Below are 16,798 nucleotides of genomic sequence, written 5' to 3'. Positions count from 1 at the left end.
GCATGCCGAAATATCGCGCGAGTTCAGGCACCGACCCTCTGGAGCAACATGGCTGCCACCCCTGGCCTCCGTTCAGGCGGCGGAGACCTAGAAAAGGCCTCTGATGCTCAGATTGGGTCTCCGGAGGCCAGTGAAAGCATCCTTTGGCCCTGGATCAGGCCTCTGATGCCCGGATCAAGCCTCCGGAGGCCAGCTGAAGCATCCCCCAGCCCCAGATCAGGCCTCCAGAGGCACGCAGAAGCCTTCTCCGGCCTCCGTTTTGGGCGGCAGAGGCCTGGAGTCCTTTGCCAACAAAAACGGAGCCCCGGAGCAACGCACACTCCCTCTGGGGACTCTGTTCTCTTCAGCAAAGGTCTTGCTGCTGTAAATGGAGGCTTGGAGGCACGCATGGGTCCCTTCCGGCCTCCGTTATTGGCAGGAAAGGCTTTTTGCAAAGATTGCAAAAGGTTTGCAAATGGAGGGAAGGCTTCGAAGTTTCAGCCCTTACCTGCATTTGCAAAGCCCTTTGCCGCAGTTCACCAGGCCTCCATTTGCAGAGAACAGCCTAAAGTACCATAAGATCACGCAAGATTAGTAGCGTGAGATCTCACGCCACTGGTCTCGCGGTATTTTAGGCCTCCATTCTCTGTGAATGCACCAAAGGCCTGGAGCAGCCAAAAGCGAAGGATCTCTCGATCTTCGCAAGGTGAGTATCCGCAGGCCTAGTGTCTAGGGAGACCCGAGGGGGAGGGGGGGAGGGAATAGCCAGGGTGAATTTTGCAGTGCCACTGCGGTTGTTCGTAAGGGTGAACGACTGCCGTGGTGCGGCAACATTTGTAATTTCAGGACTTTTTCGTAAACACTAGGGGGCGCTTATCGCATAACTTCGAATGTTCGCTAAGGGAACATTCGTAACTCAGGGATTACCTGTAAGGTAAAGTAGACCACAACCTACTTCTTAGTAAAGTAGAAAAATGTGAAATTGACAGCATCACCACCAGATGAATTCGTAACTGGTTGACAAATTGCACTCAACATGTAGTCCTTAATGGAACTATATATAGTATACATAGAAGGAAGGAAGTAGTGGGGTGCCACAAGGTTCTATTTTAGGCCCAGTACTCTTTAATATCTTCATAAACAATTTGGATGAGGTATGAGGGAATAGAAGGAAAACTCATCAATTTTACAGATGACACCAAAGTAGAAAGAATAGCCAACACTCCAGAAGATAGGCTCAAAATCCAGATGAATCTCGATAGACTTAAACACTGGGCCCTATCTAACAAAATGCAATTCAGTGTAGAGAAAAGTAAGGTTTTACACTTAGGCAAGAAAAACCAAATGTACAGGTACAGACTAGGTGAAACGTGGCTCAGCAGCAGTAACTACTAGAGGGAGCTTGGAGTCCTAATGGACAATCACTTAAATATGAGCCAGCAATGTGTTGCAGCTGACAAAAAAGCCAACACAATCCTAGGCTGTATTGACAGAGGGATATTATCAAGATCACGAGTAGTGATATTACTGCTTTATAATGCCTTGGTAAGACCACACTTGGAATACTGCATCCAATTTTGGTCACAATATAAAAAAGATGTTAAAACTTTGGAAAGAGTGCAGAAAAGAGCGACAAAAATTAAGGGGGGGGGGCCTGAAGGCTAAAACATATGAAGAACGTTTGCAGGAATTGTGTATGTCTTCTCTAGTGAAAAGAAGAACTAGGAGTGACATGATAGCAGTGTTCCAATATTTGAGGGGCTGCCACAAAGAAGAGGGAGTCAACCTATTTTCCAAAGCACCAGAAGGCAACACAAGAAGCAATGGATGGAAACTGAACAAAGAGGGAACCAACTTAGAACTAAGGAGAAACTTCCTGACAGTAAGAACAATCAACCAGTAGAACAACTTGCCTTCAGAAGTTGTGGTGCTCCAACACTGGAGGCTTTTAAGAAGAGACTGAACAACCATTTGTACAAAATGGTATAGGGCCGTGGTGGTGAACCTATGGCACGCGTGCCACAGGCGGCACGCAGAGCCGTCCCTGTGGGCATGTGCGCCATCGCCCTGGAGGGAGGCGGGGCCAGACTGCTACTCTCCACCTCTCCATGTGCGCCTGCGCTCTCAGCTCTCTTTTTCTCTGCACTGAGAGCCAGGGAGCAACTGCAAGAGCTGGGCGGATCCAGACTGGATGGTGGAGGCAGCTGCCAGCATGAGTCCAGGTAAGCCTCCGGAGCGATTTTTGCGGTGCCCCAGCGGCCCGATCCAGGCGCCGGAGGCCTGGAAAAGGCCTCTACTGCCTGGATGGGATGTAGGGGGGCGCAAAATCCCCCACCCACCGCACGGATTGCCCTGCCGCTGCCGCCTTCACCCCCAACAGCCGCGTGGATTGCGCTGCCGCCACTGCCCCACCGCGTGGATTGCGTGCCGCTGTCCCCCACCTGCCGTGCGAATCACGCTGCTGCCGCCGCCATTCCCACCCACCACACAGATCGCGCTGCCACTGCCATTACCCCCCACCTGCTGCGCAGATCGCTCTGCCACCGTTCCCCCCCACCCCACCTGCTGCATTTTCCAGGCCTCCGGCGCCCGGATCAGGCCACTCGTGGGCCGTAATATCACCCCACGGCCATGGATGCGAGCTCCAGAGGCATGGAAAATGCTTCTGCCACCCAGATCGGCCATGGGGGGGGAGTGAAATTGCTCTGCAGCCCTAGATCCGGGCGGCAGAAGCATTTTCCAGGCCTCCGGCGCCCGGATCAGGCCGCTGGGGCGCCGTAAAATCGCCCCACAGCCATGGATGCAAGCTCCAGAGGCTTCAAAAACGCTTCTGCCACCCGGATCGGCAGAGAGAGAGATTGAGCCAGCAGGGAAGCAAAAGTGTGGGGAAAGGAAAGCGTTGCAGAGTAAGCAAACTTACAAAAAGGGGATCTCTCTCTCTGTCTCTCTCTCACACACACACACTTCCCCCACCCACTTCAATATCATCTCTTCTCTCCCCTTCAGCAGGACCCAGGCAATGCTTCTCGCAGCTCCAGCTGAATCTCTGCCTGAAGACTGCGCCAGGCTGCCTGCCACCTCCAATCAGCTGGAGCTGCAGGCACTGATCCTGGGCTCTCAGCAGGACCCAGGCAACATGCAGTTCCAGCTGACTTTCCCACAAGCCTGTGCAGCGCTGCTGCCACTTCACCTCATCCACTTTTACACATTTTTAACATTTTTTTTTACCGTGCTGTTCAACCCGTCGTATGCGTACCACCTGCCAGGTGCCAACGTACCACTGGTTGAAAAGCCCTGTCATGGGCCACAGTTCCCATAATCCTGTGGTTATGCTGTCTAGAAATGCAATGCCTTATTTTCTCTGCAGTATGCGCCTAGGAGGCAGTAGGTCTGTGGGATTTAGATGTATTTAAACATTTGTTTATTCTGCCTAATTTATTAAATCAACATCTAATTCAAAATTAAATGTTTCTGAGAAATCCAGGATGGTTTACAAAAAAAACCTCTCAAAGACAGCTATTGTAAAGCATCACCAGCACTGCTTAAAACAATATTAAAAGTATGTATTTTAAGAAAAAAAAATAGTAGTAATTTACTTAGTGCTGTTTGACCATAAAATGTGGTGTTGTTCTACATATGCCTGGCTGAACAGTGTTTGGAGTTGCCTCTAAACGGGTGAGGGATGCACTGTTCATATTTTCCTTGGAAGAAAGTTCTATAATTGGGGTGCTATCTCTGAGAAGGCTCTGCTCATGGCCAGTGTTCTATAAACCAAACCAGGGAGACCATCTGGTCTAAATGGATGGTAAACATAGATGATTAGGGGGCTGGAGGCTAAAACATATGACAAATGTTTGTGGGAATTGGGTGTGTCTAGCTTAGTGAAAAGGACTAGGGGTGGTGACATGATAGCAATGTTCTAATATTTGATGACTGCCACAGAGAAGAAGGGGTCAACCTATTTTCGAAAGCATCAGAAGGCAATAATAGATGGAAACTAATCAAGAAGAAAACCAGCCTAGAACTGAGGACTTGTGAAAACAACTAACCAGTGAAAAGGCTTGCCTTCAGAAGTTGTGGATGCTCCATCACTGGAGGCTTTTAAGTAGAGATTGGATATTCCATTGTCTGGAATGGTATACGTCCCCTGCTTGAGCAGGGGCATGGACAAAAGACCTCAAAGGTCTCTTCCAACTCTCTTACTCTTTGAGAGAAGCGCTGCCAACCTCTCCCCCTCCCCTCATCCCTTCCTGGGCACAGAGGGAGGGAGGGAGGGANCTAGGGGTGGTGACATGATAGCAATGTTCTAATATTTGATGGCTGCCACAGAGAAGAATGGATCAACCTATTTTCCAAAGCATCAGAAGGCAATAATAGATGGAAACTAATCAAGAAGAAAATCAGCCTAGAACTAAGGACTTGTGAAAACAACTAACCAGTGAAAAGGCTTGCCTTCAGAAGTTGTGGATGCTCCATCACTGGGGGCTTTTAAGTAGAGATTGGATATTCCATTCTCTGGAATGGTATACGTCCCCTGCTTGAGCGGGGGCTTGGACTAAAGACCTCAAAGGTCTCTTCCAGCGCTCTTTGAGAGAAGCGCTGCCAACCTCTCCCCCTCCCCTCATCCCTTCCTGGGCACAGAGAGAGGGAAGGAAGGAAGGAAGGAAGGAAGGAGGGGAGGAAAACAGGAAGAAAGGGAAGGAAAGAAGGAAGGAGATGGGAATGGGAAGGAGGGAGGCAGGGAGGGAGGAAGGAAGGAGATTGGAATAAGAGGGAGGGAGGGTCTGAGGGAAGTCCTGCCTTAGCACTTGGCCACCAGCAGCCCTGTTGCCCTTTCGCCATCCCCTGGTGGTCTCCCATCCTATTGCTGAGGATGCTTTGGTTACAAAGCCAGGTCTCCTCGCATGGAGAGGGAGTGGGCCTCCCTCTGACCCACGCACTTTGCCCTCCTGCACCCACCATGAGCAACCTGGCCAAGGAGAGCGAGCACAGAAGCAGTAGCCTTGAGGAGGAGGTAAACGCAGCTGGGCACCCCCTCAGGGAAGTGCGGCTAGGGTAGGCAGGGCTGTGGGGTCCTGGTGCCGTGGGAGCTCAAGGGCCGGGCTGGGCGCTTGACCTCCGCTGCCCAGAGCTCCAGGCAGTCCGTGCCACCGTCCAGGGGTCCCCTGCATGGCCTGAGGCTCAGTGAGGCTCCTCCAGTGGACCATGCCCTGGCGCTCGCCCTGGTCCCACCCCCCCTCCACCGGAGACCCTCAGATCTGCCCCAGTCCTGCTCAGACCCGCACAAGTACCCATGACGCGAGTGACGTCGAGCTGGCCACACCCACCCAGTAGGCCACACCCATGCCAGCCACGCCCACCCAGTGGGCCACGCCCATCTGGCACCCGATGATAAATAAGTGGGGTTTGGGTTGCAGTTTGGGCACTCAGTCTCTAAAAGGTTTGCCATCACTGGTATAGGGTCTCCTGCTTGAGCAGGGGGTTGGACTAGAAGACCTCCAAGGTCCCTTCCAACTCTGTTATTCTGTTAAATGCAGTATCATTTTAATCTTTTTTTCCTATGTGACTGTCCTTTTCTTTTTAATTTTCAAGGATTATTTTTTCCTCCTTCTTCACTGCATGTTAATATCACTAGCAATCATCAAAACTTCCTTCTTTTAATAACTTATTTAAGAAAGACTGAGACTTTCTCCCCCCCTTTTTATAAAGGAAGAAAAACAGATGTCTATGGAGATTCTCAGTCATCCAGGTCATGGTTGTCCCAAAGGTGCTTTTTCACAAGGCAACTGGACTTTCTTTTTTCTCTTTGAAGACGTTTCACTTCTCATCCAAGAAGCTTCTTCAGCTCTGACTGGATGGTGGGGAATGGAAGGATTTATACTCCTTACAGACAGCTGGTCATTCGCATTGTTTTAGAGCATCATTGAGGCCACCTGGAGGTTTATCTGTGTCATCAGGGTCACCTGAGTAGTGCAAATGGGGTGTGGAGCCTTCTTGGAACTGTTGAAAGGACTGTGTTGTAGACTGGAGATAGATGATGTCGGATCCCTCCCCCTCTGTTCAGAGAGGGCTGTTCAATTTTGACATAGATGGCCTCTTTGACCCCTCTTTCAAACCAGCGGTCCTCTCTGTTCAGAATGTGGACTTTGCTGTCTTCGAAAGAGTGGCCTTTGTCTTTTAAGTGCAGATGAACTTCTGAATCTTGTCCTGATGGGTTTGTTCTCCTATGTTGTGCCATGCATTTATGAAGTGGTTGTTTTGTTTCCCCAATGTACAGATTGGCACATGGCTCACTGCATTGTACAGCATATACCACGTTGCTCAGTTTGTGTCTGGGTGTTTTATCTTTGGGGTGGACAAGCTTCTGCCTTAGTGTATTCTTGGGTTTGAGGTGTGCATGTATGTTGAGTTGGCTGAAGATCCTCCTGAGCTTTTCTGATATTCCTGCAATGTATGGAATGACTACGTTGCTTTGTTTGTTGTTTTCTTCTTTGTCTGTTATGGAGGAGCTCCTGCTGGGACTTTTATGGGATTTGATGAAGGCCCACTTGGGATAGCCACAAGTTCTGAGGGCTTCCTTGATGTGTTTTAGTTCTTTTTCTTTTCCATCTTTGCTGGTAGGCAGGCCTTCAGCTCGGTGGTATAGGGTTCTGATAACTCCCATTTTGTGCTCCAGTGGGTGTTGAGAATCAAAATGTAAATATTGATCTGTGTGTGGGGGCTTTCTGTAAATTTCAATGTTAAGGCTTCTGTTTTCCTTAATGTATACTGCACAGTCCAGGAAGGCTAGACTATTTTCCTTAACATCTTCACGTGTGAATTTGATGTATCTGTCTGTGGGGAAAAATGCACGCGCAGCAAACTGCCGTGCTTTCCCCCCCACAAACCTCATAACCTCTTGATACCCTTTGTCCCAATGAAGCAGCCAGAAGGTCATCCCCTTTTCATTTCATTTATTTCATTTATTCAATTTGTATCCCGCCCTTCTCCCGAGGGACTCAGGGCGGCTCACAACATTTTTTAAAACAAAAACAAACCCACAATCCCCGCCGAATAAAACCAATTAAAACCCAAATATTCCAAGTTGTGATATTTAAAATTTTCTAAAAATGAACCCGATTTAAAAATCCTCCCTAGGCCAGGCCCGCTAGCTGGAAAAGCCATGTCTTGAGGGCGCGGCGGAAAGTCAGGAGATCCGGAATCACCCGGATCTGGGGGGGTAGTTCGTTCCAGAGGGCGGGGGCACCCACAGAGAAGGCCCTCCCCCTGGGGGTCGCCAGCCGACACTGCTTGACCGACGGCACCCTGAGGAGACCCACTCTGTGAGCGCGTACCGGTCTATGGGAGAGAATCTGCGGCAGAAGACTTAATGCCTCACCTACCTAAACAGATAATATGCTTAAATCTCTTCCTGTCTTTGTTAGTTCTTTCTCCTTTCGATCTACCTGTATTTACTCTTTACCTGGTCTTTGACCATGTAATATGTTACTAGAAAATAATTGCTTACATGAAGACATTTTCCAATGAAGAAACCTTTATCAGCATCTAATGGTTGAGCTGGTGTATGTAACAAGTATATAAGAAGCAATAAACTCAGAGTTTGTCAAGCTGTGTCCTGCAGCTTCAAACCTCTGCTCAAGACATGCCTGCATCTTTTTCTTAGCATCTTACATCTGTCCATTGAGTTGATATGTTTGGTGAACGCTTCCAATTCCTGTGTTTTGATCTTGACCCAAGTATCGTCCACATACCTATACCAGTGAGTGGGTGGAATTCCTGTGAAGGAGTTTAAGGCTTTGGTTTCTACCTCTTCCGTGTAGAGATTGGCCACAATGGGGGACACAGGTGAACCCATGGCACAGTCGTGTTTTTGTCTGTAGAAACCTTCACTGTATTGAAAATAGGTAGTGGTCAGGCAGAGGTCCAGCATGGCACATATGTGGTCTGGGCTGAGGTTGGTTCTGTCACCTAAGGTGCTGTCTTGTAGCAGTCGTTTCTTCACTACCGTGACAGCTTCAATTGTTGGGATGCAAGTGAAGAGGGAAGTCACATCATAGGAAACCATGGTCTCATTGGGTCCAGTTTTAGTTTCCAAACCTTGCTGGTGAAGTTGTGTGAATTAGTTATGTGATGGGTGGTGTTGCCAACTAGAGGAGCTAATAAGCACCTTATTAGTCCCTAGGACGCCAGCAAGCAAGACTAGAATGTAATCACCTAACAAATATCCCTCTCAATATGGAATTTACATTTTCTACTTCACTGTTTTGTGTAATTCTTCACTTCTGCTTCTTAGTACATAGCATGAATCTTGTCCTTTAAAAGATACAGTATTTGGTGTTCTCTGTTAGACTTGTGAATAAAGGGATAATTTCTCTTGCAGATAACCTATATTGTAATATGTTCAACTTACAAAGAAAACTGAATGAGTAGAAAAATAAATGTAAAGTCACTGCATATTCATAGATTTGTGGCTGAAATTTTGTTTTCCCTATGTAAAATACAGGTAGTCCTCGACTTACAACCATTTATTTAGTAACTGTTCAAAGTTACAATGGCACTGAAAAAAGTGACTTATGACCATTTTTCACACTTACAACCACTGTAGCATCCCCACGGTCATGTGATCAAAATTCAGATGCTTGGCAGTTGACTTGTATTTATGACAGTTGCCGTGTCCCGAAGTCATGTGATTACCTTTTGCAATCTTCTGACAAGCAAAGCCAATGGGGAAGCCAGATTCACTTAACAACCATGTTACTAACTTAACAACTGCAGTGATTCACTTAACTGTGCCAAGAAAGGTCATAAAATGGGGCAAAACTCACTTAACAACTCTCTTGCTTAACAGCAGAAATTCTGAGCTCAATTGTGGTTGTAAGTCAAGGGCTACCTGTATACAGCAGCATGGTTTTTACATTCTTCAAAAAATACGTAAATTTACCTGACATAGTTTTTGCAAACAACTGTGTATTTGGTCATGTATTTCTTATTTTGTCAAGCTGGACCAGTGATTTCTTTGTAACATTATCTACCACTGCTTTATATTTACAACGCTAAGCTTGGCTGTCTAGAGTTGCTGTTATAATACCCAATTAAACTCTTAGCTACCTTGTCATGCATTCTGGTAGTATCATTACACAGAATTATGTGGTCTAATCTGAGAATCCAGCAAAAGGGTCATTGGTTGTACTGATGCCAGAAACTCAGTATCTCACAGAATAAGATTTAAGAAACCAGATTATGCCAAATGTCTGATTAGTCTGGTATTCTAGAATTAGCCAACCAGAAGGACCTGGGAAGCTCACAAGCAAGACAAAAATGTTCTCTTGTGATGTTGCTCCCCAATAACAAAACTTCTGGTATACTATCCCTGGAAAAGGAAGTTCCATTTAGCAACTATAGCTAATAATACTGATTAAACTCCATATTATAAGTTAGTGGGTCATGATTATATTGTGGGGGCATGTAATTCGTTAAGTGACATGGAGCAGTAATTCTAAAAGCAGATAGCAATTGCACACAACACTAGAAAGATTTACAATGGAGAACTTTCTTTGCAATATATACACAAAGAACTTACCAGGCCCTGCCATGTTGCTTAACCCATTGCTTTCCCCTGAAACAGGAGAAGTCAGCAACAAGAAGGAACAGCAACTGTGAGCCATGATGCCCTAACTCAGTGATGGCAAACCTTTTAGAGACCGAGTGCCCAAACTGCAGCCCAAACCCACTTATGCATTGTCGGGTGCCGGGTGGGTGTGGCCCATTGGGTGGGTGTGGCCCATTGGATAGGCGTGGCTGTGGTGGTAACAGCAGACTGGGCGGGACTAAAAAGTTCAATCAATCAAGTCCAACTTTGCAAGATCTTTTTTTTTACCGCGAAAAGTTGAAATTGACTGATTGATTGAACCTTTTTTTTTTATACGGCGGCGGAGGCCTGAAAACCCAGCTGAAGGACTAGGACTAGGGCGACAGTGCACGTGCCCACAGAGAGGGCTCTGAGTGCCGCCTCTGGCACCCGTGCCATAGGTTCGCCACCACTGCCCTAACTCATCATCTAGCAAAGCAACATTAAAACCTGAAATGTAATTGATAAATAAATACAGAGTCCAGAGTCACCTTGTAGGGGAGATGGGAGGCATAAAAATTTTATAAATAATAATAAATAAATAAAATAAAATCCATGTCCCAAGTTATTTGAGTTATAATAATCCCTATGGCTAGCATTTTCAATATGCTGTTGCATATCAGCTTCAAGTTCAAATAATAGCACATCCTTTCATAAATTCCACTTGCCTTATTTTTTTTCAAAACACTTACACCTGCATTCATTGTACAATAACCCACCCATCTACCTTTTAGCACAGGCATGTCAAACTTGCAATGTCACATGACGTCACGCGATGTATTGCGACTTTTCCCTCATTCCCGGCAATGGGGTGGGCACGGTTTCGACGTGACGCATCCGGCCCGTGGGCCGGCAGTTTGACATGCCTGTTTTAGCATGATGATAAATGGAAAAGAGCTCAATCACTACCTGACTAACAGGATTCAGATGAGGGGTCCTACTACAGGAGCCAAGCAAATAGGAGTCTTGCAATAAAAACCAGACACTTTGGGCTGCACTGTATTTTGCTGAAAAATGTTTTAACTTCTTGATTTGTGTTCATAAACAAGTGAGGCATCCCATATTAAGTTTAAAAAGACAACAATTCAAAGCTGCTGTCCTGACTGAGAAAATAGTTCAGGATAAAATTGTGGCCACACCATCCCAAAGGAAAGAGACAGAGCATTTCATGGCCTCCAAGATATCTGGAGATCATACAAATCCCAGAATGTTGGTTCATATACATGACAACTGAATATTCCTTGAATTTTTCATGTATTTGTTGGATGGCCATTCTTCCCTTTGCAATGTAGTAAACAGAACAGACTATTTTCATGACGCAATCATGCTTAACTATGCAACACTTCACTTAATTAACTTTTGGGGTTTCTATGATCCACTGAACCATAAGCTAACCATAGTGGCTGGATTAGCACAAAACTCTAGGATAAAATATTGAGCAACACATGGAAACACATAGCCAAACGCTAGCCAGAGCCAAGTTTTTGCCAGGGTTGTTGGGAAAAATGTCTATCATGCTACCTATTTCTCACTATGCTTCTTTCTGTCAACTGTCCAGTTGGTGGATCCAGAAAAAGAAAATCCTGGGACATTTTACCAAGACTATAAACTTTACTGAATAAACCATATTGGCACAGACAAAGAGAAACCAGCTCTGGGTTTCCCACGCAAAAGCTAGCATAGTTAATTCCCCCCTTTCCCTGTGGGCCACCCACAGTCCATTGCATTCACCAATCACTTCTGTTCATTTTCTTATGGGAACCAGAGAGCCACGCTAGTCCACCTGCTCGATGTGTCCTTGGATTGGGCACTCTCTCACACAAACAGACGATGCTCAGATGCAATTGCCCCCACCCTTGCATTCCATCCCCCTCCTCCTGTTTATTTGTCAAGCTGCAAGCGAATATAGGTGAAAGTGCAAATCAGTCTTGACATGCTGACCCCCTGGAAGGATAGACCTGAAACAATAAACATATATACACATCATTACTCACAACTCAACTGCGGCCAAACCCCTCATTGGGGCCGTTGGGGGTACCAATTATGAAACTTCTTAACTAACCTTGCTGCCCCAACATCAGGAGCAGCCACCCACTCAGTGTCTGCTAGCAGGTAGCCTTTCCACAGTACTAGGTATTGTAATTTTCCCTTGTGATATCTGGAGTGGAGAATCTTTTTGATCTCATAGTGCTCCTCTCCCTTAACTAGAATGGGAGGAGGAGGTGGTTCCTTGACTGGCCTCAAGCCAGATTCATGAAAGGGTTTTAAAAGACTGCAATGAAATAACGGATGGACCCGCTTGAGGCTTTTTGGCAACTTCAGCTCCACTGTGACATGATTCATGATCCAAAAGATTTGAAAAGGCCCTATATATTTGGGACCTAACTTCTTGCAAGGTTGCCTCAGATTTAGATACTTGGTGGATAAATACACCTTGTCCCCCACTCTGAATTCTTTCTGGGGGGCCCTTTTCCGATCTGCTTGCCTTTTTTGGCTTTCTCTAGCTTTTTTAGAGCCTCATGCACAGCGGGCCATGTGGCTTTTAGAGTATCCATCCAGTCAGCCAATGACACTGAGGATGGGGTTCCCTGTGGGAGCTCTGGCATAAGCATGAACTCAGTCCCCATGGCCACCTTAAAAAGGGTAAACCCAGTGCTACTCTGCTCCGAGTTGTTATATGCCACCTCTGCAAAAGGCAGGAGCTCAGCCCAATTAGTCTGCTGATAATTTATATAATAGCACAAGTATTGCTCTACCAATGAGTTAGCATGTTCAGCTGCCCCATTGGTACTAGGACAATAGGTGGAGCTAAGCCCTTCGGAGGAGCCTATCATTTTCAAAAATTCCCACCAAAATTTTGCGATGAATTGCACCCCATTTGAAAGAATGTGCTTCGGGACCCCGTGTAGTCAGTAGATGTGTTGCACAAACATCTTGGCTAAGACTCAGGCAGAAGGAATCTTTGGACATGCCACAAAGTGTGCTTGCTTCGAGAACAGGTCGATGACAGTCCATATTACTGTGTTTCCAGCACTCTCTGGCAACTCCACGATAAAATCCATGGATATCTCCTCCCACGGGTTGGCTGGGTTGGCTACCGACTGTAGCAAGCTGGGGGGGGGCTTCCAAGGTAGGTGCTTCATGGAGGCACACACAGGGCAACTGGCCACATAGGTTTCTATGTCTTTTTTCATCTTTGGCCACCAAAATTGTCTCTTTACCAGGTGAAGGGTCTTCACAAACTCAAAATGCCCTGCGGGCTTCGCGTCATGGCTCTTCTGCAGGACCAAGGTTCTCTGACTGGCTGGGATGTATAATTTACTCCCCTTCCATGCCAAGCCCTCCTTTAGCGTCAAGTCCTCCTTATGTCTTTGGAACCACTCGTCTCTCCCCCAAGGCATCTTTTAGTGGCTGCATCAGCGAGTCTCCAGCCGGCTGCAGAGAGACCGTTCTCTGCTGTCTTGTAAATGCTGGTGCTGCGAGCTGCCTGGATGTAGTTAACTACTTCCTCTCGGGCACATTTGTACTGGGGCATGCGGGAGAAGGTATCTGCTAAGAAATCCCCCCCCCCGGCAAGTACCAAAGGGTAAAATTGAAGCAGTTAAAATACTGAGCCCACTGGACTTGATTACAGGATAGCTTCCTCAGGGTTTTTAATGCCTCTAGGTTCTTGTGGTCCATCCACACCTTGAATGGGATCTTACTACCTTGTAAAAATTGCCTCCATGTCAGAAGAGCCCATCGGACAGCATAAGCCTCCTCCCAGATGGCCCAACATCTCTCAGTGTCAGTTAATTTATGAGACGTATAGGCACAGGGTTGCAACTCCCCCTTTTTGTTCCTCTGGAGTAAAACCGCCCCCACTGCCACATTGCTGGCATCTGCCTGGATTACGAAAGGTTTATCTGGGTTTGGGTGTTTCAAAACTGGCTCTGCAGGAAAGAGCCGCTTCAGTTTTTCGAAGGCAGCCTTGCATTCAATGGACCAATTTAGTGGCTGACTCAGTTTGGGCTTCACCCTTCCCCCCCCCCCCCCCCCCCCCCCCCCCCGTCTTGAGCAGGTTGGTGATTGTCAGGGCTATCTGTGTGAAAGTGGGGATGAATTGCCGATAAAAGTCTGCAAATCTCAGGAAGCTCTGCAACTGCCTCTGAGTCTCAGGGGCCTCCCACTCCAGAATCACCTTCATCTGATCTGGGTCCATTTCTACCCCATCCTTAGAGATGCGATACCCCAGGTAGTCTAGGCTGGTCTTGTGAAAGTCACATTTAGACAGCTTCCCATATAGCTGGGCTTTGCATAACTTCTCAGGTACTGCTCTCACTAGCCTCACATGCTCTTGCATGGTCTTGGTATAGATTAGAATGTCATCTAGGTTTACCTGCACCCCTTTGTACAGGTGTTCATGCAGGACCTCATTTATTAGCTACATGAATACTGCTGGTGCCCCTTACAGCCCGAATGGCCTCACCCAAAATTGGTAGCAACCCAAAGGGCAGTTAAATGCAGTCTTCCACTCATCCCCTTCTTTAACACTCACTCAGTAATAGGCTTCCCTCATGTCCTGCTTAGTGAAGATCTTCCCCTTGGCTAGGTAGCTCAACATGTCCCTCATGAAGGGGAGGGGATACATATTCTTCACGCAGATGCAATTTAATCCTCTGTAATCTACGCATAATCTGAGAGACCTGTCTTTCTTCTCTTTGAAAAGTACAGGGGCAGCCATCCTTGATTTCACTGGCTGGATAAATCCCTTGCCCAAGTTCTTGTCTATAAACTGGTAGTTCCTCCATCTCCCTCAGTGTCATGGAATATATCTTTGGCTTGAGTAATTTAGCCCCTGGCAAGATCTCAATAGCACAGTCTGTGGGGTGTAGGGGCAGGAGTACATCTGTTATGACCCGGGGCTGGACACGGTGTGCGAGCTGCGCTGAGAGGAGGGCAACTTGCTGGGAGAAGTGCGCTTTGTCTGCATGGAGCTGCTTCATTTTCTCCGGCAACTGCAGGTGTGTGCTCTCAAGATGTAGTGAGGGGAAGCAAGTTGGGTTGGGGTCGGGAACAAAATGTTATGACCTAGGACTGGACACGGAAGCAACACAGCTGAAGTGAAGTGTTAACTCCCTTTTATTGCTCCAACTTTCTCCCAAAACTCCCACTGTTCACTGCAAGTCCAAGAGCAAGCTCTAAACATGCACACACACATCCAATAGTTCCTGGATGCTAGAAGTCTAGGGGAGCAGCACAGTTCACTGCAAGTCCAAGAGCCAAAGCTCTAAACATGCACACACACCTCCAACAGTTCATGGCTGCTAGAAGTCATGGGGAGCAGCATAGTTCAGGAAGCTTGGTCACTGGGCATCCTCGTTGCATGGAGGGTTCGCTGGAGGGAATGGGACAAATTGCCACGGCCAACTCGCCATGGCAAAATCACCATGGCCAACTCGCTACAGCCAATTTGCCACGGCCAACTCACCGTGGGACAACTGACTGCGGAACAATTTAACTATTCTATTTAATTATTTAAAAATAAATTAAAAATTTTAATTTTTACCATTTACATTTCATTCTGTCCTTCCTTTTGCATCCTTTAATGATTCTTTCCCATAATTTCTTTGATATTAGTGTAACTTTTGTCCCGCAACGAGTTGTCCTGTGGTGAGTTGGCCATGGCGAGTTGTCCCACAGCGAGTTGGCCGCGGCAAATTGTCATAGACCCTCGCTGGAACTGAAGCATAACCCAGAGCAGAGCTGTGTCACTGCATAGTCCCTCACGGCACGGCACGGCACGGCACGGCACGGCACGGCAAGGCAAGGCAAGGCAAGGCACGGCAAGGCAAGGCAAGGCAAGGCAAGGCAAGGCAAGGCAGAATATCAAGATGTCGGTAACAGCAAGTGTGGCTAGAAAAATGCAACGCTTGTTCCTGACAAAAGCCCCTCCGCACGGCATCTCCCTAAATCCTATTTCCCAGGTGAGCCTTGTGAAGAGGGGCAGTGCGCCCTCCTCCTGAATAGTCAGGTTGCCCTGTGCTGACTCTGCCTCATCTCCATTCTCCAAGCTTGGGGATCGGGTGGGGGAGGCAGCTGCTTGTCTCCGGAGCTCCGTTGCTCCTCTGCTCTGCTGCCTGCCATGTCCATCTCCTCCCCCCTCGCTCGGTCATCCTGCGCCCTCTCTTCTTCCCTGGCGACCCTTCCAAGGCCCGATGGACCTGGGAATGCCTCGTCCTCCTCCTCCGGTCGTTCCTCCCGGGCCAGAGAGGCAGTGCCATCTCCCTCTGTCAGCCCCAGCTCCATCTCCTCCTCCCACTCAGACCCGGGCTCCGACGGGGCCATGACCACATCTGACTTCTTCTAACTGAATGGCTCTGCTCCTCACTTCCCTTTAGTGTATTCAATGACTCTGCTTTCTCTTTCCTAATTTGCCAGCTCGTGTCTGGCATTCGGCGCTTTCGCTGGTTCCTGCTGGCTAGCCGCTTTCTTCATAATTTGCCACTTGTTGCTGTCCCAAGCTACTGACAGATTCCATTTCTTCAATCAGACTACTCCTAGGACCATGGTCTCGGTCATTCCAGGAGCCACAATAAAACATAGTCTCTATGTGGGTCCCAGCCCTGAGGCTCACTGGCTCTGTTAGGCAAGTTGTTGGTGCCACATACCCCCAAGGGAACCATCTAACTGGGTGAACCCTGTGGGCTGCCTTAGCTTCCTCAGCCTCAGTCCTAGTTTCTCCACTGTCTAAAGGCTAATTAGGCACAGAGTGCACCCTGAGTCCAGCAAGGCCGTGAGGGCCCCCCCCCTTACTCCCAAGGAGGGCACCAAAACCTCCACCTGAGTCGTCATAGGGATGATGGTGCCACTTACCATCGGGTCGTCTTCTCCCTTGCTGTTGTTCTTGTAGATCAAGCAGGGCTTGTTGAGGGACAGAGTTCCCTCCACTTCACTGGATTGGGGAGAGACCTCGGCAACCTTTTGAGCCACCCGCATTTTCTCCTTTGGCTTTGCAGGTGGTTTTTTCAGCTTCGGTTTGGCCGGGGCTTGCGGTGTAGATGCCAGCCATGGTGTGAGGCAGTTGGCCACTCGGTGGCCTGCCTTCCCACATCGGAAACATGCTCCTGGGCTCCTGTGGGGCTTCTCCCCCCTGGCAGGGGTCGCTCCCCCTCTTCCTCCATGGGGTGCTGGGCATCCCTGAGGCATTTG

General features: G+C 47.9%; 1 pseudogene; it reads right to left on the bottom strand.

The window, feature by feature from the left end:
- Nucleotides 1-216: 216 nt before the first annotated feature.
- On the bottom strand, nucleotides 217-16,585 carry LOC107294427 (annotated as a pseudogene).
- Nucleotides 16,586-16,798: the final 213 nt, after the last annotated feature.

Source organism: Protobothrops mucrosquamatus, unplaced genomic scaffold, assembly GCF_001527695.2.
Source record: "Protobothrops mucrosquamatus isolate PMUCROS unplaced genomic scaffold, P.Mucros_1.0 scaffold1940, whole genome shotgun sequence".
Lineage (NCBI taxonomy): Eukaryota > Metazoa > Chordata > Lepidosauria > Squamata > Viperidae > Protobothrops > Protobothrops mucrosquamatus.
This window is presented reverse-complemented; position numbering and strand designations above follow the sequence as displayed.